The 27772-nt window shown below is 44.2% G+C and overlaps 1 non-coding gene across 1 annotated transcript; it reads left to right on the plus strand.

The window, feature by feature from the left end:
- Positions 1-11457: 11457 nt before the first annotated feature.
- trnas-uga (transfer RNA serine (anticodon UGA)) lies at positions 11458-11539 on the plus strand. Its single transcript has one exon. It is a non-coding gene; the product is annotated as a tRNA-Ser (tRNA).
- The last annotated feature ends 16233 nt before the right edge of the window (positions 11540-27772 follow it).

The raw sequence follows: 27772 nt of genomic DNA on the forward strand, positions 1-27772 counted from the left end.
TTCTTTTGACACATGTTCCTTACCGTGTGTCAGTTTGGCATAGAATTTAATAATGGTCGTGGTAGAAAAGGTTTAGCATTGGGGCCAAACCATACCCCTTACCTCAAACTGCACTCTGCTTTTTCCCACTCAAACGTGTCTTCCAGCCTGGACATCGACTGTGATTCCCGTACGTCTGCTATTTGGGAAAGGATTTTTGTCATTCCCATGTCAAACTGATCATTTACCGGCTGCTGGGCTGCCGTCTTTGCCGCTGAGTCTGCCCTTGCATTTCCTTGAGAAACGGAATCATTATTTTTCGTGTAGGCATCATATTTACACACAGCGATTGATTTAGGCAATACGACCACTTCCAAGAGATCAGAAATCTGATCACGGGGGTGTGATGGGCTTTCCGGTGAAGGTCAAGAAGTCCCTGTATTTCCACAGGATTCCAACATCGTGTGCAACTCCGAATCCGTATCTGCTATTGGTTAAATATTCACTGTGTTTCCCTTAGCCAATTTGCATGCCTCAGTCAAGGTGATCAGCTCCGCTGCTTGCGCTGACAGTTGAGAAGCGAGTGATCCCGCTTTGAATACCTCATGGGTAGTTACTAGAGCATGCCCAATAAAATTCTGACCTATCTCCTTGCACCTGAATGCTGTCCCATCCACACAAAAAAACGCCATATTTAGATTCTGCAACAACAGGTGAAGTTCTTCAGTCACTTAATATCTGAACAAGGGAAGGCCATTTGTCAAGACAGAGTGCAAGTCATTCAGCAAATTCCAAGGCCTCACATGAAGAAACAATTGCTATCCTTTTTGGGCATACGCCCCTACTGATGTCATGGTGAATTCTGCAAGTCTTGTCTAGGCAGCACATTTCATTAATTCCAGCGATACAATCATGTGGGTCTCTGTCTCCTTCTCTCGTGAGAGAATTAGCAGCATTAAGGACGTTACATCGTTTTATTGCAATGTTAGGCTTCTCCAATAACACAGTATTGTATCTGAGTCAACGCGCTGCTGACGTATGTACTGTCTTTTGCTCGGAAAGCAGGAAGGATACTGCATGTGTGATCAGTTTGGTTAAGTCGCCATAGCCGATTATATCCCTGGACACTGCAACCACAGCTCACAGGCAATCTGATACGCAATCCTGCCGCTACGAGGTCTAGCTTAGCCGAAAAATAAGCTGCCAGCCTGAATTTTCCCCCATGGTCCTGCGACAACACAGATGTCATGCAGCCATGTTTCTCATCTGCCGTTTGACACAAGGCTTGTTTGGATTCGGAATCCCCAGTGTCGGTGTACTTTGAAACGTCTTTTTCAATTCAACTCGGCCGCTGGGATCCATTGCAACGGACCATGGTTCTGCTCCCCTTTTGATGGGCCATGTCACTTCAGGGCGCCTCAAGATTTGTGTAATGTGGGATAAAGGTTCTTCAGTAGGGGCGTATGCCCAAAAAGGATAGCAATTGTTTCTTCATGTGAGGCCTTGGAATTTGCTGAATGACTTGCACTCTGTCTTGACAAATGGCCTTCCCTTGTTCAGATATTAAGTGACTGAAGAACTTCACCTGTTATTGCATAAATCGAAGCTTTGCGAGACTGACTTTGTGCCCTTCCCTCGTGTAATGCAAGGGAATCCTTCTCACATTGTTCCTCTGTCGGTGCTACTATTCAGCAATCGTCTACAGATTGCAGAAGCGCAGACCCAGGGGTTAAAACAAGAGTCTCCAGTCTCCTGCGTATAGCCTCATTATATATGGTGGGTCACTCACAGTAACATTGACAAAGTCATGTGAACTCATAAGATTTCCCTTTGAATTAAAAAGCGAACCAGAATTGACTATCTGGATGCACCGTCACACTAAAGAATGTATTTGCTAAATCCACAGTATGGAACCATTTACTGTCCGGTGGAAATGGAACTAATACAGTATAGGGTTTGGGAACACTTGATGCGCGCGGGACAACACTGTTATTGACTGCCTGCAGGTCTTGAACAAACCTGCATTCCTCCGGTTCACTTGGAATTTTTGTTGCCTTTTTGATCAGAAAAATGGGAGTTCTCACAAGTGAGTTTACACAGGGGATTATCTTCTAGCCTTTGGGAAGGATTGAAAAACTAGAGTAACTACTTCTATGGCCTCGGGTTTTAACTGGCATTGTGCACTGCAAGGACGATACTCCGACTTCGTGGTTACTCGTATTGGTTCACAACCTCGTATAAGCCCCACATCATGTTTGCCTTTTACCCATAATTCAGTAGGGACCGTTATTAATCTTGGGTCTGAGAAGTTTATGTTAGGGAAACGCCAGGCCAGCCTTCTCGGCTCTTCAGGGCTCGCGGGGGTTACCTCGACTGTTCTATTGCCTGAGTTAGATAAATTAATTTCTTCCTATATGTCCGCACATCTGCATTGAACCACATACCCACATCGTCCCAGAACACTCAGCATTTCGTTCTTTATGCCTTTAGTACCCATGGCCCCAAATCCTGCCAATTGTCACTGGACACCTTCGCCAGTGACACGCGAGGAGCGCAGCCTTCCACATCAAAAATATAGAATTTACTTGCCGTCACAGGTACTTTACATAAGTTCACACTGACTGCACATCTGTCATCCCTTCAATAAAATTCGCACAATAACAACTGACCTGGTTTAACCAATCTCCTGAACCAATACTTCTCTTATGGGTGTTCAGGGCCATCCTGGTGTATGTGTGCTGTGCAGTGCAGCATATTCCCGCAAAAAAAAAAAATCGATGTTGATATGATTAACATGGTCACCTGCTTCCAGGGCGAGTGAATTGCTTATTGAACTCATTGCTCTCTGGCTTAATCGCCACTCATAGACATACACAAGGGGTCGTGGGTTGTATTTTACAGTTTACACTTGTGAATTTTCCCTTTGAATTAACTGCAAGCCCGTCGGATTACTGAGCAAATACAACCCCAGTCTCACTATGAGATCCCGAGCCATCAAATGTAAAGGACAGAATTCCGCTAACAAAATTGAGAATTAGAATGTATGCACATTACTGATTTCACACAATATGGGTGCGGTAAAACGCTCTCATATCATGAAGCCTGATGCCTCCATTGAGTTCAGAAACATTCCACTCATCTTTATTGGCGTCAACTCTCTGAACTGTCTTGATTTGAGAAGTGAATGTGCTGGCCATGTATCTACCAAAAAGGTAACTGGTGTACCTTCCACGTATAACACAGAGGTAGGCATCGACATATACGCATCATTGGTTTATTGAATATATTGTCCACACTCCGCAATCTCAATATTCAATATAGAGTTGGGATACATCTCAGTGCCCGTTAGGTTAGTAGAAGTGATTAGCATAAGGGATTCTTCATAGCCAAATATAAAGGAAAGAGGCTTACCTGTACCTTGTGGCCTGCCCACCTCAACCTCAGTCGTCCACTGTCAGTCACTATGCTGTCCAGCCTCCAGGACCGATTGAGGCTGTCTGTGCGGGCACTGTCTCGACTAGTGGTCCATTGCTCCTCAAACAAAGCACTAGCCAGATCTATCTCTGCAAGCACACTTCCGCGATCCCTTCCTCTTTTGCGAACTCCACCTTTGCCTCTCTCTTTTCCAGCAGTTCCTCACTCCAACGGCTGAACGACCATTTGCATCATAATAAGCTGAGGTTTATGTGATTGCTGTTGCATCTTTAATTTCCGGTTATGGTTCTCTTGAGCCAGCAATTTTTCAGCATGTATCACGTATTGTTCTATCTAATTCAGCTTTCCCTGTCCCCGGTAATACCCGTATATTTTACCTATTTTGTTGTTTCGTACTTCATTCCATTGATGAAGCTGCTCCTCAGGTCTGCCTCATATGGTGTGATGTCTGCCGTCGCTATGTCCTTGGGTGGTATCAGTCCACAATAGACGTTATCGACTTTCGTGAGGCGCTTAAGGTACTGGGACATTGTCTCAACTTCTTTAGGGATTCTTGCTTCAATTGATTGTGGGTACGATATGCTATTGGTGATTCAGAAGACCCTGAGGCGGCGACCGTTGACTTGGATCTGATCCAGTCTTAAGACACTGTACAGCTTCATTAGGTTGTTTTCCGTGTGTGTGTGCATGTGCGTTGGTGTTTGTACGTGTACTTGATCTATCCTTTATTCGAGATTTTCTTTCCCTGAAATCAGGCTCAGCCTTCAACATGTTATAAGCACTCCAATTCACAGGTTCTATTTTACCCTTCCGTTTCTCCTTCTCTCTCTCCTCCAACGGTGACCTCAGCATTTGCAACTGCATGTTACTAAAACTTCCTTCCTCCAGAAAACCACATTCCTTGATTTACATTTTTAACTGCTTTACAGAAACTGGGCCATAATTATTTATCATATATTGTATTTTTTCTTGACCATTCCGAGTTGTCTGTCGACCCTCTTTTTGTTCGCTCTTGTTGGAGCCGATTTTCATGGATATTGGAAAAGTGAACATCTCTCTCTGTCTGTCTGTCTGTCTCTCTCTCTCTCTCACGATACCATAATCTTCTCTTTGCCAATATAACTTGTTTTTACCTGCCGAGGTCCCCTCTCATTGGTTGCGACCGCCTCATTGCCTTGGTTTTCACAAACCAAGAACCCACGTAACCGGTACAGCTTTGGCGACTCCAACGTGGCACATGGTGGCTTCAAGTCTATACCGACGTTAATCTTGCTGTCTCTTAAACTCTCTCGAGACGGCAATCCTTTCACTTGAGTTTTACTCGAATATCGCGTGAGAGTTCACTGGTCCCGCTTCCTGGTTCATTTATTCTCTTCGAACGAGTCTCCATGTCGGATTACTTTAGCCACAACTCTTACCCCGACCCTATTCGATTCGGAACGCGACTCTGGAGCGATCCACTTATCCCCAGTTCTCTCACGCAAAGGGGCCAATTCAGTGCTCGAGATGGAGTGAAAGACCTTCAAGGCAGTGGCGCGAACACCTCCTGGGAATCTTCAAAATCTTACCCAGTCGCAGGGCCCCAGGCGAGCCCCCAAGTTTACTGCCGTGGGATTTCAATCGATTCGACTCAAATGCTACCAAGAGCAAAGGAAAAGTTTAATTTTGAAATTTGCAGAGTGGACCCGACACATTTGCAAGACGCCTCATAAAATGGACGCCTGACGGTTTTCACATATTCCCTTTATACTATATATCGCCTTGCCTTATCACACCTCAAGCCAGGAATCTGGATCAGTCGAGTTCCTATCCACACATGGAGTTGCTTTTTCTAATTCATGGACTGCAGATATAATAGATTATTGGCCTTGAGAGCTGAAAATTAGGTTGAACTTTACATTTTCTCTGTCTTTTTGCAAAGTTAGGTCCATACTTCTTTGTTTCAAACTGATTTCACAAGAAATGATAATTTTCCATTACAGGGGATCAGGCTGACAGTGACTGAATAAGTGTGATGGAGTGAGGATGATAGTGACACAATGAGGGTGAGGTGTCAGCGTGGTAGTGATGCAGACTATGTGAGTGGATCAGGCCGATATGTACGCAGTTTGGGGGGGTCAGAGTGATTGTGATGCAGTAAGTCTGAGGGATCAGACCGATAGTGACGCAGTAAGTGTGAGGTGGTCAGGGTGATAGTGAAGCACTTCGTGTGAGGGGTCAGTGTGAGAGTGACGCAGTAAGAGTGAGTGGTCAGTTTGATAGTGACACAGTAATTGGAGAGAGATCAGGCTGATTGGGATACAGTAAGTGTTACTATGTCAGGCTGATCCTGACGCATAACGTGGGAGAGGACAGGGTGATAGTGACGCAGTAAGTGTGCAGGGTTCAGGCAGAGACTGTCGCAGTGAGTGTGAGACAGTCAGGGTGATAGTGAGGGAGTAAGTGTGTGCGTTCAGGTTGGCAGTGACACAGTAAGTTGTGAGCATCAGGCTGATCGTGACCAATAAAAGTGAGGTGTTAGGGGAATAGTTACGCAGTAAGTGTGAGGTGTCAGGCTGTTAGTGATGCGGTAAGTGTGAGGGGTCAGTCTGATAGTGAAGCAGTAAGTGTGGTGGGGTCAGGCTGATAGTGTCACAGTATGTGTGCGGGGTCAGGCTGATAGTGATGCAGTAAGCGTTCGGAGTCAGAGTGATCCTAATGCAGGAAATGTGAGGGAACAGGGTGATAGTGACGCAGTGAGTATGAGGGGGTCAGCGTGATGGTGACGGAGTAAGTGTGAGTGTTCAGGCTGATATTGATGCAGTATGTTGAGGGCGTCAGGCTAATACTGGCCAGTAAGTGTTAAGTGACAGGGTGGCAGTGATGCAGGAAATGTGAGGAGTCAGACTGATAGACACGGTGAAATTGTGAGGGGTCAGGCTGATAGTGATGCAGGAAGTGTGCGAGTGTCAGGCTGATAGTGACGCAGTAAGTGTGTTGGGAGCAGAGTGATAGGAACGCAATAAGTGTGAGCGGCTCTGGATGACAGTGACAGGTCAGTATGAGGGGGAGGATGGTAGTGATCCAGTGAGTGTGAGGTGTCAGGATGACAGTGAAACAGACTGTGTGAATGTGTCATTGTGATGGTGACATGGCAAGTGTGATGGGGTCAGGGTGACAGTGACGCAGTGAGTGTGAGATGTCAGTGTGATAGTGACGCAGAACATTTGAGGGGCCAGGCTTATAGTGACGCAGTATGGGCAAGGGGTCAGGGTGACAGTGATGTAAATGCACTCACAGGGCCAGGTTGTCGTAAAGCTGTAAGTGTGAGTGTCTCAGGCTGATAGTGATGAAGTAAATGCGACGGGGTAAGGTGGATAAGGTTGCAGTAAGAGTGCAGGGGTAGTGCTAGAAGTGACGCAGTAAATGTGAGTGTTGAAGCTGATACTGATGCATTAAGTTTAAGGGGATCAGTCTGACCTTGACGAAGTATGTATGACATTGTCAGGATGATAATTACGCTGTAAGTGTATGGGGGCACAATGATCTTGATGCAGCAAGAGTGGCGAGTCAGGGTGATAGTGACGCAGTAAGCATGAGTGGGTAAGTCTTATAGTGACGCAATATATGTGAGGGAGTCAGCCTGGAAGTGGCGCAGTATGTGTGAGATGGTCAGGCTGATATTGATGCAGTCTGACCCCTCACACTTACTGTGTCACTATCAGCCTGACTCCATCACATTTATTGTGTCAGTATCAGACTGACGCAGTTGGGGTCAAAATGATAGTGACGCAATAGGTGTAAGCGGCTCAGGATGATTGTGACACAGTGGGTGTGAGATACCAGTGTGATAGTAACGTAGTAAGTGTAAGTGTAAGGCCCTCAGTGTGATAGTGCCACAGCAAGTGTGGGGTGTCAGGGTGTAAATGACGTCGTAAGTGAGAGAGGGGCATTGCGATAGTGAAGCAGTAAGTGTGAGGGGGTCAGGCTGATAGTGACACAGTCAATGTGACGGGGCAGTGTTTTAGTGACAAGATAAGAGTGAGGCGTCAGTCTGATACTGACACAATAAATGTGATTGAGTCAGGCTGATAGTGATACAGTAAGTGTGAGGAGTCAGACAGATAGTGACACAATAAGAGTAAGGATTCAGGGTGATAGTAACATGGGAAGTGTGAGGGCGTGACTGAAAGTGACGCAATAAGTGTGTGGTGGTTAGGCTGATGGTGACGCAGTAAAAATAAGGCCGACAAGGTGAAAATGGCAAAGACTGTGTGAGTGGGTCAAGGTGATAGTGACGCAGTAAATGTGAGGAGGTCAGGGTGAAAGTGACGCAGTAAATGAGAGAGGATCAGAGTGAGAGTGACGCAGTAAGTCTGAGGGGTCAGACTGATATTGACGCACTAAGTGTGAAGGGGTCAAGCTGACAGTGACACAGTCAGTGTAAGGGGAGAGAGTTTTAGTTACACAGTAAGTGCAAGGCGTCAGACTGAAACTGATACAAAAAGTGTGAGTGGTTCAGAGTGATAGTGACGCAGTCAGTGTGATGGGGCAGAGTTGTAGTAACATGGTAAACGTGAGGCGTCAGTCTGATACTGACGCAAAAAGTGTGATGGAGGCAGGCTGATAGTGACGCAGTAGGTTTTAGGAGTGAGGGTGATATTAACATAGGAATTGCGAGGGCGTAACTGATAGTGACGCAATATTTGTGGGGCTGTCAGGCTGATAGTGACGCAGTAAAAATGAGGATGTCAAGGTGGAACTGGTGCAGTAAGTGTGAGGAAGGCAGATGGACAGTGACGCAGTAAGTGTGAGGGGTTCACGCTGATATTGAGGCATGCAAGTGTGAGGGGCTAGGTTGATAGTGACGCTGTGTGCCGGCGGGTCTGGCTGATAACGACGCAGAGAATGTGAGTGTCTCAGTGTGACAGTGACGCATTTCGTGTGAGAGGGTCAGGGTGATAATGACAGAGGAAGTGTGAGGTGGTGAGTTTGATAGTGATGCTGTAATTGTGAGCTTGGTCAGCGTGATAGTGAGGGGCTCAGGCTGATAGCGACACAGCAATTGTGAGGAGGTCAGGGTAGTAGTGACGCAAAACGTGTGAGCGGGTCAGGCTAATAGTGATGCAGTGAAGGTGAGAGTGTTGGTGTGCTAGTGACGCAGTAAGTGTGAGCCGCTCAGGATGATAGTGTCACAACATGTGCGAGGTTTCAGGTCGACACCCATGCAGTAAGTGTGACGTGTTCAGGGTGAAAGTGACACAGACACATTGAGGGTGTCAGATTGAAAGTGACACAGGAAATGTGAGGGGACAGGTTGATCGTGACACAGTAAGTGTAAGGGGTCAGGCTGATAATGATATATTAATTGTGATGGAGTCAGGATAATAGTGGTGCAGTGAGTATGAGTTGTCAGGGTGATAGTGACACACACACGGTGTGAGTGGGATAGAGTTATAGTGATGCAGCAAGTATGAGGAGGTTAGAGTGATAGTGTGCAGGGTCTGGCTGAAGGTGACGCAAGAAGAGTGAAAGGTTCAGGGTGATCTGGACGCACTAAGTTTGGGGGCTCAAGGTGATAGTGATGCTGTAAGTATGAGTGGGTCAGTCTGATAGTGACACAGTACATTTGAAGGGATCAGGCTGGGAGTGATGCAGTAAGCGTGAGGGGGTCAGGCTGATATTGATGCACTAAGTGAGAGGGTATCAAGGTGATGGTGACGCATGAAGTGTGAGCAGGTTAGAGAGAGAGTGACGCCGTGAGTAAGTGGGGTTTGGCTGATAGGGATGCAGTAGGTGCGCATGTGTCAGGGTGTGAGTGATGCAGGAAGTATGAGGGTGCCAGAAGTATAGTGATGCATCAAGTATGAGGGGGTCAGAGTGATTGTGACGCAGTAATTCTGAGGGGATGAGGGAGATACCAACGCAGTAAGCATGAGGGTGTCAGGCTGTTAGTGAAGCTGTCAGTGTGAGTGCCTCAGCCTAATAATGATGAAATAAATTTGAGTGAGTAATTCTGCTTGTCAGGTGATAAGTGTGAGTGAGTCAGGCTGGTAGTGATGCTGTACGTGTGAGTGTTGAAGCTCATAGTGAAGCAGAAGGTGTGAGGTGGTCAGTGTGATTGTGAGGCAGTAAATGTGAGAGGGTCAAGATGATAGTGACATAGTTAGTTTGAGGAGGCAGTGTTGTAGTGACACCGTAAGTGTGAAGCGTCAGTCTGATACTTACATAATAAGTGTGATGGAGTCAGGCTGATAGTGACACAGTAAGTGTAAGGAGTCAGGGTGATAGTAACATAGGAAGTGTAAGGGTGTGACTGATAGTGACAAAGTAAGTGCTTGGCAGTCAGGCTGGTAGTGACGCAGTCAAAATGATGGTCTCGAAGTGAAAGTGGCGCAGTAAATGTGAGGGCGCCAGATGGATAGTGATGTAGTAAGTTTGAGGGGTTCACGCTGATATTAAGGCGGTAAGTGTGAGGGGTCAGGTGTATAGTGATGCAGTAAGTGTCGGCGGGTCAGGCTGATAGTGATGCATTCAAAGACCAAATATCCAAGGCTCACTGTAGTGCTGAACAGCGAGACTTCTCAAGGCTAAGACAAAAATCAATAGTTCTCATCCTGGTCATAAATCACAATGCTTCATTTTAAAATTCTCCTCTCCTGCTTCTAGATTCACCAATGAGGGAACAAAATTTAATTGCACCACCCTGTTTATCTCTTCAAATATTTTGCAACTCTCAATGAGATTACCTCTCTTGTTTTGAAACTGTTGAAAAAAAGGCCGGATTTGCCCAATTAAAATTCAGAGGACTAACGTTCATCCATGATATCAAGGCGAAACACCATTCGTGGTATTCCTCATATGGCATCAGTATCTTTCCTAAATTGAGGATTGTAATTCCTCATACTGTCGTCCAAGTGCGGTCGAACTGAGCCACCATACATTGGAAATAATGCTTCGTTCTCTTGCCCTGAAATCCTTCTGCAGCTTTCACAACAGACTTCTACAACGGCTACTAGACTGCAATGACTTATTAAAAACTTCTCCAAGATGCATTTCTAAACATCTGTACATCAGACTTTCTACTTCAAACCTTCGACAAATAATCTCCACACATCTCCCTCCTGACAAGTATGATAAAGTCAAATCGTTGCTATTTATTAGATCATGAGGGACATGGATAGGTTGACTCGTCACGGTGTTTTCCAGCTGGTGAGGAAGTCAAAATTTAGAAAACATCGGTTTACATTTAGAGGGTAAGGATTTAAAAGGGACGTCAGGGGCAACTTTTTCAGTCGTGTCCAGAATGAGCTGCCAGAGAAATTGTTGTAGACTGGTACAACTGTAACATTTAATGGCATCTGGATGGATATAGAGTAACAAGGTTTTGAGGGATGTGGGCCAAATGTTGGCAAATGGGACCTATTAATTTAGGATAACTGTCCACCATGGTCAAGTTGGAAAGAAGGACCACTTTCCGTGTTGTATTGTTCAAGGACTTGATGACTCTAGAACAACCGCAAAAACTTTGCAAATAATTCCGTCAAGACGATTTCAAGTTCCAAATCTTTGGTTAATCTTCCCCTTTTGCGCTCACAAATTCATTACCTGATGTCAGAACTTACGGATTAGTTGCTGGATCCATTCACGTAAATTGGTTCTGCATTCTTTCTAATTCCGATATTGTTTTTACGAATGTAGCTAGTGTTTATGGACTTAGCATCAATATTTCTAATACCATATTTCGATGAATATTAAAACACAACAGCATATCTAATTTGGCACCAGATGATGAGCAATTGAGTCAAAATCGATCGGACGCAGTGAGACAATGATCCTCTCTTCGTGTGGTGTACATCCGTGACTCTATAATTCTACGAAGAATCATTCCCATAACTTCAGCTGTGTCAGAATCTAGTTTGCGGTGAAAGCCTGTCAATCTGCGAAGGTACCGTTCGTCTGGGCATCTGCAAAGGATTTGGCGAAATCTTTGGGTCTTGACAATTTGTTCTTACAACAAATGAATTCAGTTATTTTACTATGAAAATTAACAGGCTTACCGCAGCTGTGATGGCCGAGAGGTTAAGGCGTTGGACTTGAAATCCAATGGGGTCGCCCTGCGCAGGTTCGAATCCTGTTCACAGCGTAGAATCTTTTAAAAGTCATTAATTCATTTGCATAATTTGAATTTCGTGGAGCTTGAGCTTTGCATTCAATCGAAAGTAAATTTTCAACTGTGAAGAATCCGAAGTAATTTCAAGACTGACCCAGTCATCTAATTGAATAAATTATGTGTCGAGACACAAAAAGCCATCAACTTTCAACACGAATCAGTGTCAACACATTTGTCGAACTATCATGAAATTTGGATGTTCGGGGGGTGGAATTCAGCAAAACAAGAAGCAATGCAATACATTTACAAGCAGGTGATGACATCTTTTTCAGGATCAGTTGAAAGTCAAGCTGAGAAAGTTCTACCTAATTTACCGCTGACTCTTAAGGCCAATAATCTATTATATCAGCGGTCAATGATTTAGAAAAAAGCAATTCCATGTGTGGAAAGGAACTCGACTGATTCAGGTTCCTGGCTTGCGATGTGAAAAGGCAAGGCGATATCAGCGGAGTAGAATTTTCTGGAAATATTAGAAATGGAATGTTAACGGTCTTCTGCTGTCCACATTCGTAAGAAACTGTGCATTAAGAACTGAAATTGAAAATTAACGATGAAAATCAGACTTAGCCCTCTGTTTGTGGTGTAGCATTGTTCAGAACAATTGGTTGTTGTTGAGGCTAAAATTGACCAAAATAATCGATGAGGAACTTATCCACGGCCTTCGTTGGAGCAGTTGGTGTGGAGAGGTCAGCTTGAAGAACCAAATGCCAATTATTCATCATGGCTGTCTGAATTGCTTAGTTAAACATACTCCCAGTTTAATGAAAATAAGTTTTGCTATCGGAGCTAGATGTTTTCGTGTCAGCATGTTCAGATATGAGAAGACACTCCATGGAGTAGATGTGACTTAAATATTGACTCTAACGTCAGAGATGTTGACACATTTCTGCACCAGAACAGCACTACCATTGGTATCATATCAAACTGAACAAAGGACTAGTCACTTCGACATTTCCTGTCTGCAGACTCTGCCAATAGACCGTTCAGGCCCGATGTAGGAATAGGGCGTGGTGACATCTGTTCGCAAGTGGATCACTTCATTCTTGCTCACGATCCGTAAACCGTAATTCATTTTGAACTTCTTAGCCATCAGCATGGTAAGTGGTACATAATGCACAGGTTTGCTTCTCGAAAGAAAGAGCGAAATCTTATTCAATGCAGACGCAAATCCCTGGTCGACCAGAAGACAGATGTCGCGAAACAAAGTGAATACAGAAAACAATCAATGTTTTCTGGGAGTCAAAAAGATGTACTGGAAGAACGGAAACATATATTTGGAACTAAAGTCACATACCACTTCCAAAGACGAACGGTGTTCTTGAACCGTTATCTTAATTTGACCTTCATGTCCACCATTGCTGCAAAAATTATGTTAACAACTCAGAACTTTGTGTTCTTTGATATTCTCTCCTTCATGTTTCTCTTGATTTTAAAACTCAAACCGAGCAATAGTAATGCGCCCTACTTCATTTGCAAAGATCAGAAGAAGATCAATTTATAAGAGAACAGAAATAAAGCTACGTCTGTCTTTCGAGAGAAAACACAGTTACCATTTCGACTCCAAAAAGTCTTCTTCTGCGCAATGAACTCGAAATAGTAGACCGAAAATGAAAAAGAAATGCCAAAATGCCGCGAATACACCACCCGCAAGTGCCTCAAGTCCTACTCGAATATGCCGGATTACTACCATCAACATCAGTGGAGAACGGAACAAAGCTCATTCTGCAGTTGTCAACCTGTTATTACGTAGTTTGTAAAGTCAGAAATCTGATTCGGTAAAAAGCGGGATGAGAGCGGGATATAGGAAGTCTGAAAAAAGCAAGTGCGTGCTTTGCTTTGAAGAAGGTTGGCAGTGATGAAAATGGAAATTAACTACAGTAAGGGGGGCTGCATTAATACTCAGAATCGTTGCAACACACAGGGACGCAATTCCTTTTGCTAGGTTTCTGTTCTGCCATTTTATAATCAAAACACTGTCGGGTTTGGTTTCCATTCCAGGCTTAGGTGACAGCCTGATGGAATTTTGCACATTCGCCCAATTTCTGTGTGGTTGCTCTGGTTTGCTGCCACATTCTAAACATTTGCAGGTTATTTGGAATCGCCATTGAACGCACGCGGTTACAGAGACAGTGATGTCTCTGTAATAGGAGTGTCTGGATAGGACGTACTTCAGAGGATTTTTGTGAACTTAAATAGACAGTGTGGGGTAAGTCTGCTGTTTCCTGGGTGAGCTACATGGACAGAGAGGGGTCAGGGTCTTCTTCCCTGAGGGAGATACGTTGACAGAGTTGGGTTAGTTGCTCTTACCCTGTTTCAGTCCCGCAGATACAGTAGGGTCAGTCTGCCTTTCCCTGGGCGAATTTCTTTCACAGAGTGATGACAGTCTGCTCTTCCCTGCCTGAGTGAAATAGAAAGAGCGGGGTCAGTATTATCTTCCCTCGATAATTTATGTTGACAGTCTGGCTTCCGTCTGCTCTTCCCTGGCGAGTTACATTGGTAGAGTGGGGTTAGTGTTCATTCATTGCGTGAGTGCCATAGACGGAATGGGATCAGTCTGCTCTTCCCTGAGGGAATTACATTTATAGAGTGGGGTCAGACTGCTCTTCAGAGAATGACTTATATTGACAGTGTGGAATCAGTCTGCTGAGTTACACTGAGAGTGTGAGGTCAGTCTGTCCTTCCCTGGGTGAGTAACACTGACGGAGTGGCGTCAGTTTGCTCTTCCCTCAGTGAGTTACATTGACAGAGTGGCGTCAGGAGTGGCGTCTTTGAGGAGTTGACAAAAATAACTCGTCCCCTACATCTTTGGGATAATTAGGGATGGGCAGTGAATCTTATCTCATTGAAAGACAACTGTGTCCCAGAAATGCATTTCTAATAATTGCATGTACTAATTCGACACTGCAAGCGGACGTGAATAACTTGAGAAGAGGTGCAGGGTAGAATAATTAAAGTCAAATGCACTGATTCCGAGGAGACATGACACAAGATGTGAATGTGGAGCTAATGGTGCAAGGCTCAGTGTCAGTGCTATTGGTTCAGCATTTATTTCTCACTGTTCGCAATGACTCACACACCACTGCTGTCAATTCACAACAATGAGCCTGTTCATCTTGGTTTGAACATCCCTGCGTGTGTATTAACGTGGTTAATGGGACGCGAGAGGAGATGAGCACATCCTGTTTATTCTGTCAGTTTAAACAGATGAAAATATCGGTTGGATGCCAATGCAAAAGGATACTATCTTTTTCTGTGCCTTTTCAGTAGGGCATGCTCAGCATTGAAATGTCTGCTTTTGCACAAGCAGAGTTTGATTGCCATTCATACTGAGCAACGCTAATACAGAAAACGCGTTTTCGAATTCCTGTGATCAAGTGGTTCAGACATTGCACATATGGACGAGAAATCTGGCTTTTAACGTGGCGCCGTGGCTTAGCTGGTGAAAGCACCTCCCATCACACTGGTGCCTGCTCATTGTATTGAAAGCTCATTATTTCTCGCAAGTATTGTGTTGCTGATCGAGAAACTCAGTGTCTGTTTGAATTGCTTTATATTCTGATTTCGAGATCCGGCTTCATTTTCCTGGTTGAAATCCAGTCGTGTATGTTACTCTTTTTAACTACTATTTTAACCTGGAGATTCTTCCCGCAGTTCCACAAGCACTTCTGCTTCTCATCCTCTTATTCTCATTCCTTCATTCCCAGTTTTGTGGAAATTAAGTGGTGAGGCAGGAGACACTGCAGCATTCACGGGGAATGTTATGGTAATGGCACTGACACCACGACATGATCACCCTCATTCTCTGCTGTCACCATTCATTTGTTGCACACCAACAGTAAATGCATCCTTGTTCTTCTTCAGCTATCATGTAGTTACTTTCTTTTCCTGTTGGATAAGGAATTCAACTTTAACTTCGAAAGGGTCTTTAGATTTTGAGGAAGAAATGTCTCCTTGCCTCAGGTCGAAGTGACAGACGCATTATCCAGAGAATATGAGACTACTTCGACCGACTCCAGCCAGGCATCAGAAAGCCTCTCAGCAGTTCGAATCTCAAACTGTCTCTGAATGTCACGCTTTTCAAGAGCAGAAATGGGAAATGAGGGATATGGACAGCCAGAGAGTCGGAGAATGTGAAAAAGGCCTAGGAGGATACAGAGACACGTATAGAAAAAAACAAAGACACATATTGAGGCAGACATTGAAAGAAACAATTCTCCATTCGGCGTGACTGCTAAATAACAGAAAGCAAAAGGAAATGTAGCCATTAAAACATAGCCTTCCACCAGCTCAGGAAAATGAAAGTAGCATGACAGCTGATTAAGTCCTTTTAAGATTGTAAATTCGACGTTTGTAAGCTCAAGAGTGATTTTGATAAATATCCTGATTCGACAGGTAAGATTATCATTTTCCCAACAGTATAATCTAGAAATCTATAACTAACCTGTTTCCTGTCCATCTAAAAGAAAATCTGCTTCTCTCCACAGATGTTGCCAGGTGTAGCGGGTTTCTCTATCAATTCTCGTTTTTAGTTCAGCTTTCCAAAATCTGCATCTTTTTGATTTTTGATAACCTGGCACAAAACCAAGCATTACCAGGTTCGGACCAGTGGTCAGAAATACTGCTACCACGATATACTTGCACAATAAACCATTCATTCCCTGTCCGAAAATAGAACTAATGCCATAGCAGTTCTAGTTCCAAATCCTAACTACGACATTACACTGAATGAAGACAGACGCTCTTGCACTTATTCTCAATGAAATGGCTTTTCCCTTTCATTTCTGATCAGTTTCACTGCAGATTGTTTTCTACTCGTCTTCAAGTTTTGCAGAATGGGAAAGCCCATTTGGCCCATGGTGCAGTCTGGTTTAAAAACATTCGTCTATCCATTCCCTGTTTCCAGCTTTGGTCCATAATCTTATGTGTTCTGATGTTTCCAGTGCAAATGGCAGTGAGGTTCTCGCTTTGATCGTAGATGACACAACAATGGGATTGAAGTTTGACATAATCACACTGTGTTATTACCCACGTCGTGTCTCCGACAGAAAGAGACACACAGACACATTCCCCGAGAGTGGCAGAGTTCTCAGGATTTGACCAGCTCCTTGTGCTTCACTTCAGCTGTCCGCTCCAACATGCAAGTTCAACCGCCAAAAGGCAGCTTTTGGTTAAACCAAAGCCAGTTCTACAGACAATGAGAGACGTTGCTTTGAGCTGGAATTTGAAGTGGACGAAAGAAACTGTAAATTCGAAAATTCAAACCCTTCCATTCCTGACAGACAACAGGAATGGACGAGCACGCTGCATCCTCGCGATTTTAAATGCGAACCGACAATCCCCTAACTCGACGTCAGGCATGTTACCAATTCCGTCACTGACCCAAAAACCAGGTTTGGCTGTGACAGTTTGTCTATAGGTAATCTAAACGTCCACATCAGGGAAGCAGCATTCACAAGGTGAAAAATCAGCAAACATAATGACCGTCACTGTTTCACTTGGAATTCCCCACTCTATGAAACATTTACTTTCACTGTACTTTCATATTTGAAGTTTTTTACATTCCAGAGCCTGAACTAATTCAGCGAGAAACCACTGGTCATTTCGAGCCCGTCACCCGGAATGAGGCGAGTTGAACGATGCCTTTCTTGATGCCAAAACATCAGCGCGGCTCAAAACGAGTTCGTGTTAGCATCAGTCTTTACTTAACTTGCTGCAGTATATCTGCTGAACAACATCAGATTATCACAGCATTGCCTTCTTCACATTGAAACCAAGGGTGATAATATGAACCGACTTGGAAACTTGGAGAGAGAAACACTGCTGACAAAGTCAATTATGACGTGAAGAGCAGGCACTAGAGTTTATACAGGTCCCAAAGGCTACTGCAGAATCAATGGACATCCCTGCATACGAGTCTGATTTTGCATTGCCAGGAACAGGCTTTCGTTCCCAGTTAGGAGATGTAGATTTAATTCTCTTCTTGTGAATTATCCGAATGAAAACTAAATCCTGGCTGCACCCAGAACACACACACGGATCCTGCCAGAACAATTCAGTGATCGATCAGCATCTGTCTGGAAGGACAATGGCAGCAAATACAAGTGAAAGCTATCACAGCAATTACCCCTCCAAGGTTCTCGCGTTTCCCAGTTGAAAATATTTCGCTGTTCCTTCAATGTCACTACGTCTCAACCCTTGCCTCATGGCATTATGCCTGTACCCCGCAACTGAGGACATCCAGGGTTATGCAGAGTAACTCATAATCTCAATCTCTCGAGTAATTAGGGATTGACGGTGCATCCCATCACATTGAGCAATGACTTTATCCCAGTAATACGTTTCCTAAAGCTGCAGTTTCTAAGGGAACACTTGCAAGCTGTCGGGAATAAGTTGAGAAGTGGAACGGACGAGAGCAAAATGCGAAAGGCAATGATAACTGGGAGGCATGAGACAGCAAGTGAGTGAGGAGCTGGTGTTGCAACGTTCAATGTCAGTGTCAGTATTTACTGACCACTATTCACTCTGATTCACACACCACTCCTTAACAATTCACCGCAATGAGCCCATTCCTCTTAGTGTGAGTTTACCTTTGCTGATATTCTCGCGGTTAAAGGTGCCCAAGAGGATGGATGGATCTGCGTTATTCTGTCAGTTTAAACAGTCTAAGTTATCAGTTTAAAACAAAAGCAATAAGACATTGCCTCTCCCTGTGCATTTTCAGTGGAGAATATGCAGCTTTGAACTCTTCTGCATAACCAGAGGTTGTTTTAAATTTACACCGAGTAACTGTGAAACACACAAAAAATGAGTCCGAGTTCCTGTGTTCGAATAGTCAAGTAAGTGCACGCATAGTTTTGAATCGTTGAGCTTGGGCAGTTCCTCAGCCTTAGTTAGTGAAAGTTCCTGTGAAAAAACAGCCGAATATGGGATCAAATCCTGACATTTCAATGTTTGTAGGTCTTTCATGAAAAACAGAGTTCCCGACTTCACCTGAGGTTCTGGTTGTGGTGGGAATTCAAATCAATGACTGGATCGAGGTTATAGTTTAAAGACAGCTCCTTCGACATCTCTGCTACGCTGCCACACAAACCCCGCAACCACGTTTTTCATGATTCGTGTTTCAGCATCGCCTCACTTCAGGCACTTACCCACACACACTTGCAATGGCCAACTTGGCGTAAGTTCGATAATATTTATGAGGATGTTGCAAGGCTTACAGTGTTTGGACTGTAGCGTAAAGCTGAATAGGATGTGAAAATTTTCCATGGAGCTTGAGGGCTGAGGGATGGGCTTACAGAGGTTTATATCAATATGAAGGAGACGGTAGAGTAAATGGTCAATGAATATTTCTTCCCATGGCAGGCAAGTTCAAAGCAAGGGAACACTGTTTTAAGGGGAGAATGGTAAAATTTAAAAGGGATCTGAAGGACATTGTTTTTTTCACACAGAAAGGTTTGCGAGTTTGGAATGAATTGTCAGATTTAGTGGTGGAGTCTGGTATACTCTCAACATTTCAAAGGCATATGGATCTGTATACAGACAGGAAAGTTGAAAATGAATAAACGTGAAAATTTGGCAAATAGAGCGTTTGTTTACGGGCTCAGCCACTCTGAGATGCTGCTGTGGCAAACACCAGTTTGAATAGGCACTCATCACTTGGTCAGTGCGTTGGGCAAGTTTTCTGTAAGATGGCTAGATTAGATTCCCTACAGTATGGAAACCGGCCCTTCAGCGCAACTAGGCCACACCGACCCTCCAAAGAGTAACCCACCCAGACCAATTTCCCTCGAACTAATGCACTGATCATTATGGGAAAATTAGCATGTAAAATTTACCTGCCCTGCACATCTTTGGAGTGTGGGAAGAAACCCACGCAGGCGCAGGGAGAATGTGCAAACTACGCACAGGAAACAAATGTGGAACACTGATGCTGTGAGGCAGCAGTGCTAACCACTGAGCCACGGTGCCGCCCTAAAAGGGGATGGAGAACGCAGCTAGCAACCCCGCAATCTCTCGCATGCAAAGCGAGTACTCTCCCATTTGAGATAACTCCCACAGGCTGCTTCGGTTAAAACCAGCAACGAATCATTTTTTTCTGGTCTTAGGCTGCCAATAACCATTCTTCTTGACACATTCCCAACTTCTCAGTGGGAGATTTTGGCTGCAGAAAATACCTCACAATTCATGTTGCTCGCGCAGCTCTCCAGCGAAACGAAACACCTGACAACTCATGAACAGAAGCAGAACTGACAAAGAGAACCTATTTTCAGACACACGGGCTCATGAATGATGTCTGTGAGGCAGAGCGAGTCGTCTGGGTCATGAGCTGCTCACACAAATTGCAGCGAGGCAATTCCAAATGGTGCTTTCAACGTACTGGCGCCTTAGTGCACCAATACTTCCAGGAAAGTGCTCAAGTAACATGAATCAGAACTGACTAACAATGAACCATGAAAAGTGAAGATTACCAATTACAGTCTCGATTAGATGAGGTTAACAATTGGGCTGATGTCTCCACCGGATCGAGAGGACCAATCACCAGCCTCTCACATCAGGACAGAAATTAAGGAAATTAGGGAAAAGTAACCAAGTTTCAATCGCAATTTCCCTCATTTTCGCAACAACAACAGAAAACTGCGAGCAGATTCAATGTAGAACCTAATTTCACATAAACAGGGAAATAAATATCTCCATTCACTTTCAGAGAAACGGTGAAAAATACAAATTGTCTGGAATATGAAAGATTGCCGCAGCCTGTTTTTGAGTTGCATATTATGCTGGTGGCCTTTCGAGCTGGAGGGGAACGTGACAACTACAGCAGAAGGGGAAAACATGGGCACTGACATGTTGGTTGTTTTCTGCTGTGCCACATCACAGCCAAGTTAGAAGAAATGACTGCTTTTTTTCTGTTCAACTTTAACAAAACTCATTCCAGCAAAACGTTGCCAGCTTGATCCATTAGCACAAGTGGCCGCACAGGGATGCAAACACAAGCCTTCTTAAGAAGTGGAATCTGAAATCACAATCTCAGGTTGGTCAGCCACGCGAGCACACAGGCCAAAACCGGAAACCCAAGAGCATGTACCTGATGATACCCTGCAGCATACTCACAGCAACTGCACCAGTTCTGCAGAATAAGCGGTGGGAAGGAATTGCTCTATCTGAGCGGTCGTGCTTGTTGTTCTCATTAGCAAATCTGGCTTTGAATTTGCTAGCCCATATCTGCTGCCATGCTGAAACGGAATGCAATTCCGATTAATCGCTGTGTGAAACGTTGTGCATTTTCTCTCCTCAGATAAAGTGATCACTGGAGATGATGAATTCTGCTCCTGCCAGAGACGCCGACTCTCCTGCTGCTCAGATGAACTGAAAAACTGGTTTAACACTGGAATCCGAGAATGGCAGAACACGTAGCAAGATTATTCGAAACCCAGAGCCAATAAGAGTTCCAACTTTCCTTTTCTTTCTCCATGCACTATTATCCAGCAGAGCCATGAGCAACTGCCACCTGGCTGCAAGCTGAGTTGGAAACCTATGTGGGAATCAAGGACATGCGACTCACTTATTGTCGGTAAATCAAACACTTCTCACTTTGAGGTGTTCAAAAATTAGCTTTTATACATATTCAGGGAAGGCCAAAGGCGATCTGAGATGTCAAAGAGGTGGTCACTCTTCGTGATTGCTCTTTGTTCAAGTTGTGAAAAGGTTTCCCGCTTCCGTCGGCTTCACGTTTCTTGTTGATGACTGAATCAGACAGAAGGTGTTTCACCAGAGCTGCACTTGACTTGCATTCCTCTCCCTCGCTGTCATAATTTCCTGGAACTGTGTGAGAACAAGAAAACAAAATACATACTGCGTCATTCGGCAGCCTGTCTGTGATTTCCTCATTTTCAGTTACAACATGGCTTAGACTTCAGGCCACACGGTAATATTAGTAACAGTCTGAGAACAAGAGTCGATAGTACATCTGTGCCTGTAAATCTTTTCATTCCTGTTGTTGACTGAATGAACTGTATCCGTGTCTGCTGCATCGAAACTCGAATATGTGAACTGCTCCGAACTATGATTGAGGATTTCTGGTTTTGGTTGACACACGTTGAGAAACGCCAGACAGCGTTCAAATGAAGCTTTCAGAGCACATTTTCGGATGCATTTGACAGAGACTAACATCATGAATCCAGTGTTCGCTATGACAGATGGAAATTAATGCTCTCCATGTTACTGATCCAGGCCACCTTCGCATGTCAAGCAAATGCGGTACTGTTGTTACATAAAGGATCAGTGCCCGGTAACTGTGTCCATAAAGAGGATATGATTGAAAAAAAAAGAATACTATGTTGAAATATCCAGGAAATATTGCCTGAAAAGGCACAGACAATTTTCCCTGCCGCGCCAAGACAGAGGAACATATGTAACTGCACTCTTAAACAGGATGGCCAGCACTGATATAGAAATCGCCACATATGAAGGACCACTGCGAATAGAAATTTGAAAATGAATTTCACGCAGCAGGTATTCGGAATTATATTCTTTTCACCGCTACAGTAGTATCGGGCGAGTAAATTCAAAACAAGGTTTGCTGATGAGAATGCAATAAAACCCCATCGATCATGATATGAAAGACTGTCGCCCAGAAAGAGGGAACAACAATGTTTCTTCTAAAGCTTGGACTGGGCCACTTTCGCACAAACTGATACTGCTACTCTCCAGAAAAGATCAGGGCCCGCAGCATGCACTCTTAGAAATGGTGACCATCAGTGCTGGAAACATCCCTGCATATTCAAAACAAGGAAGAATAAAATAAAACATATCAAATAAAACCGTAGATGGCAATTAATTGGACTTGTCTTCCCTTTCACCACGACAGCTAGAATGTGCGGGGATATACAGAGTAAGTTTTACTGACCAGGTCAGAATGCAATTGCCTCCACATATGTTGACACACAAGCCTATCTTTCTTTCTGTCCGTTTTTTTTTTGAAGCGCCGATAATTTCCGTAGGAGATGAAGATGATTACTGCTCCCCCGCAGGATCACAGTGGAGCCAGAGACCCGATCGAGCTGCTCAGAACAGTTCGTGTTTGCCGAGAATCACTGAAACTGAGAGTGATGACACGTCGACACGGTGTAACAGCTGCCAACACATGTGGAGGGTTTTGGGACGGATTAGGACCCACTCTGGCAAAAAGACTGGATCCTAAGACTGGGGAGTAAGTGTTCAGGTAGAGGACTGGAGAATGGGGTTAAGAACGATATTAGCCAAGATCGAATTCTGAAAGTGCTAACCGCTCCTATGTTTTGCAATCTCTGGCCATCTGGTATCTAAGGAAATAGAAACAGAGTTATTTGTTCAGTTGGAAGTCCTGGGCAAAATGAGAGATAGAACAAGCATGATACAATTTTAGAGACTGGGAAAATGTTTGGAGAGGAAGCAATAAAAGTGAAGCTGAATATAAAGTTTGAAGTCCGGACATATTCAATAAAAAGGAAGTTTGTAGAAAGGCAGAGGGACATGAAGATGGAAAATGAAGTGTCACCAGTCCCGAAATCTCATTCGGTTTTCATTTTCAAGATGCGACCGGACCTGCTGAGATTTTCCATGAATTTCATTTGTTGATTCTGAAGCTGAAGATGGGAGTGATCCTGGACCAATCAGCTCTCTCATGTTCTGGGAATATTTGACTTACCCGGTCGATCAGATCACGTCTGTCCCACACTGAAACCTCAGAATCCTTCCCCACCCCCACCCTCGTTACTGGCAATAAACAGTTCATTACATAAACTTACATGAGCACACAACAAGAACAATTGCAAAATGTACAGGGAGAGCTCCGTTCCGTTCCATCAGCACATTCTGAATCAGTTAATTTTTGTTCAGGACCCATGAGACATTAAGCCGTCTCTGTCAGACCACTAACAAATGGCCATTCGCGTTCTGTGTCTTTGAACACTTTGGTTGGTGCACGGATGAAGTGGAATCTCACGTTTTGAAATGGACATAATTCATAGCATTTTCACCTGCACTTATAAAGTTATATCTGGCGCTTCCAATAAAGTGCAGACAGTTTTCACTCAGTAACCGACATGTGATCAAAGCAGGAGGACATATGTGTCAGCGAAAACAACAAGAATGCTCCACCAGCGTTGGCTTGCAATTCTGCATGTGGAAAGAAGATCTGGAACACTATTAAACAGTGAAAACGACTATTATGGGGCTTGGACGCACGACTGTTTGATTAAACAACTCACATTGCACCGAACTGAGATATCCAGGCTTGGGACACGATGCATTAGTTTGCTATTTCATTCTGAGCATAATTCACCTGGCACAGCAATTTGCAAAGATCCAGCTCATTCCTCCCAATCACAATTAACATAATTCACATCCTTCACTTTTGTTATTTGTTCAAAACATTACAAAGTTGGAAGTCAGGAGACATTCAATAAAAAGGAAGAGTGTGCAAAAGCAGGTGGAGATGGACATGGAAAAGAAGTATCACAAATCCCGAAGTCTTAAATCGATTTATATTTCCAAGATGCTAACAGATCTGCAGAGATTTTCCAGTAATTTCATTTGTTGGTTTAGAAACAGAAGATGACAGTGATCCTGGACCAAACAGTTCTCCCGTGCTCTTGGGATACTTGACTTACTGTGTCTATGTCCCACACTGAAACCTCACGATCCTGCCGCACCTCCACCCTCGTTACTGATAACATACTGTTCATTACGTTAAACACAAGAAGAACAATTGCAAAACGTTGAGGGAGAGTTCCCTTCGGTTTCCATCAGAACAATCTGAATCACTGAAGATTGGTTCAGTACCCATGTGACATTGCTCTGTCTCTGTCAGACCCCCAGCAAGTGGCCATTCGCTTTCCGTGCCTTTGGACACTTTGGGTGGTGCACGGTTGGTTTGGAACCTCACGTTTTGAAACGGACATCATTCATTGTATTTTCGGCTGCACTGATAAAGTTGTCTCTGGCGCCTCCAGTAAAATGGACATAGTGTTCACTCAGAAACCGACGTGTGATCAAAAGCAGGCGGACAATGAAAGCAGCAAGAACATTCCCCTGCGAAGGGTTTCAATACTGCACGTGGAAGGAAGAGCCGGAATTGTATTAAGCCGTGAAAGCGCCCATTGTGAGACTTGCACCCACCACCCTCATACTAAGCATCTCACACTGCACCGACTGAGCTAGCCAAGCACGGTGCACTGTGGATTAGTTTGCTATTACATTGCGAGCATAATTCATCAACATTTTTTTCAGATCCAGTTCATTCCCCCTAATCACAAAAATATCATTCACAACTTTCACTTCAGTTATTCCTTCAAAGCATTACAATCTATTCAGCACTTGTCCCGGGATTTAAGGTTCAGCCTTAATATCTTCATATTTTTACCCTCACCTTTATGTCGCTGATGTGATTTCCAATCACTCTGGCAGACAGTAAATCAGTCGGGAAATTACCTAAGGAAACCCAATCATTTCCGTTTACAGTGTTGGGCATTTCCCATCTGCTGACGAGACAGAGTCGGCTCAATCAACACATTCCTTGTTCTTTCTGCCGAAAACCTTTACCACTTCTTATTTTCACGTCAGGAGTTTTATTTATAACACGTCCAAGGACTGGAGCAACATTCCAATGTCCTGAAGCCCTTTCCAATTTAAAGCGAAAGGCTTGCTCCTTTCACACGGAAAGAGCTGTTACTAAGGAAGGAGTTTCCACGAGATGTTTCCCATGGCTTGGCAGAAAGTCGCTGATTGAAGCTGCAGTGGCCGCTTTCGGTTGGCATCGGGAGCTTGGAGAAGGTGATGTCGTATTCTGCTGCGTGTAAACGTCTCACTCCCTGCGGATTTGGGGTGAATCATGGATGAGTTTTCCCAGTTACAATGTAAATATATGGTCGGGGTAAATGCTTATACTGAAATATTTGAGGCTTATTCCCTGGGTGAGGTCGAACCACCAACATTTCAGCCAACTGCGCTGACCATTTGAGATACAGAAACTGGCAACGCAGATATCCAAAACCAATGTTATCGACGGTATATGAGGATACGTCGGACAGCAGGAACTTGCGTTGTTTTCAGAGACGGTCGCTAATGTTATCACCGAGAGGGTAAGCAGACTGAGGAGCTGCAAATATTCAAATTAAAAGGCATCCACGCATGCGCACTCCGCTCACATACATCTCCACATATTAGCTCACTTAGGCTGCTGGTATTTGAAGCCACGATTCGATAGAAACTGAAGCTGAAACTCCAGCATATTAGACCGCTCGACCACGCTACCACACAAAAGCCATCACTCAGATTTGCTTTGACGAGTGTTTCAGCATCGATTCACTTCAGGCACTTAGACCTCGCAAATTTTCTTAAAAAATTGGCGTAATTTAAGAAGTAAAGAAAATGTACAGACAAGGAACAGGGCCTTCATCCATTCAAGCCTGAGCCGATCCAAATCTACTGTTTAAATCTGTCACCCAATTCCTAAGCATCTGTATCCCTCTGCTCCCCACCTACTCATGCATCTGTCCAGACGTATCTTAAATGTATCTACCGTGATTACCTCTCCAGTCTCAGCTGGGAACGCGTTCCAGACACCCACCACCCGCTGTGTCAAGTAGTTGCCGCGTGTATGCCTCTTAAACTTTTCACCTCTCACCTTGAAAGCGTGACCTCTCGGTATTTAATCCTTCAACTGGGAAATAAAACTTTTCTCTATCTACCCTGTCTGTACCTTCATGATTTTGTAAACCTCAAAAAGGTCCCCCTCAAACTCCTTTTTCCTAATGAAAACAAAACTAACCTACTCAACCTCTCTTCCTAGATTGCACCTTCCATACGAGGCAACATCCGCTTAAACATTTTACGCGCCCTCTCCAAAGCGTCCACATCCTTTTGGTAATGTGGCGACCAGAAATTTACACAGTATGCTAAGTGTGGCCAGACCAATGTATTGTTCAATTTTAACATGACTTGCCAGCCATTTTATTCAATACCCCATCCAATGAAGCCAAGCATACTATATGCCTGCTTGTCTACTCTATCCACCTGTGCAGCAACCTTCAGTGTGTAATGGACCTGCACTCACAGATCTCTCTGTCCATCAACTTTTTTTCCCAAAGCTCTTCCGTTCATTGTATAACCCCAGCTAGAATTAGACTGACCGAAATGCGTCACCTCACAGTTGTCTGTTTTGAACTCCAGCTGCCACTTTTCCGCCCAACTTTCCAGTATATCTCTATCCTCCTGTATTCTTAAACAGTCACTTATACTTTCTGCTAGTCCAGAAAACTTCGTGTCATCTGCAAACTTTCTGATCATTCCAACAGTGCTCTCTTCCAGATCATTTATGTGTATCACAAACAACAGTGGCCACAACACTGATCCCTGTGGAGCACTACTGGTCATCTTTCTCCATTTCCAGAAACTCCATTCAACTGCCATTCTCTGTCTCCTATCGCTCAACTAATTCTTTGTCCACCTGTCTAGAACACCCTGCACACCATGTTACTTTACGTTCTGTATTTGGTTACCATGGGGAACCTTATCTAACTCCATACTGTAGTGCATGTATATGACTTCAACAGCCTTTCCTTAATCTATCACTTCCCCGAAATTCTCTGTGCCTCTCACTGATATGCACGTTATTTTCAAAATATGAATAGATCCTATCCCTCAGTACCTTCTCCAGCAACTTTCCCAACACTGATGTTCGGCCCATTGTTCTGTAGTTATCCAGAATATCCCTACTATCCTTCTTGTACAGTGGACAATATAAGCAACGTTCCAGTCGGCCAGAACCTCACCTGTGCTGAAGGATGCCACGAAGATATCTGTCAGGGCCCCAGCTATTTCCTCTCTCACCCCATTCAGGAACCAGGGATAGATCCCATCCGTTCCTGGGGATTTGTCCACATTAATTACCCCTAGCCTGCCCAACACAGCTTCCCTACTTATGTCAACATGGTCCAGACTAATCAAATGTTTTACTCTAGACTCAACATTCATCATGTTCCTCGTCGGACTATTGATATACTCACCTGGAGGCTTCTTACAAATGGTATCCCATCCAGACCTCTGATGCTAAGAGCATCCCGGTCAATGTTGGGAAACAGAAATCTTCAATCAACACTAAATTATTTCCTCTCCGTCTTTCCATGATCTGTTTAACTATTTTTTTCTTGCACCTCACGGTCACTG

The sequence above is a fragment of the Chiloscyllium plagiosum genome, unplaced genomic scaffold (genome assembly GCF_037043375.1).
Source record: "Chiloscyllium plagiosum isolate Xiang-an unplaced genomic scaffold, Cpla_swu_hap1 HiC_scaffold_14, whole genome shotgun sequence".
Classification (NCBI taxonomy): domain Eukaryota; kingdom Metazoa; phylum Chordata; class Chondrichthyes; order Orectolobiformes; family Hemiscylliidae; genus Chiloscyllium; species Chiloscyllium plagiosum.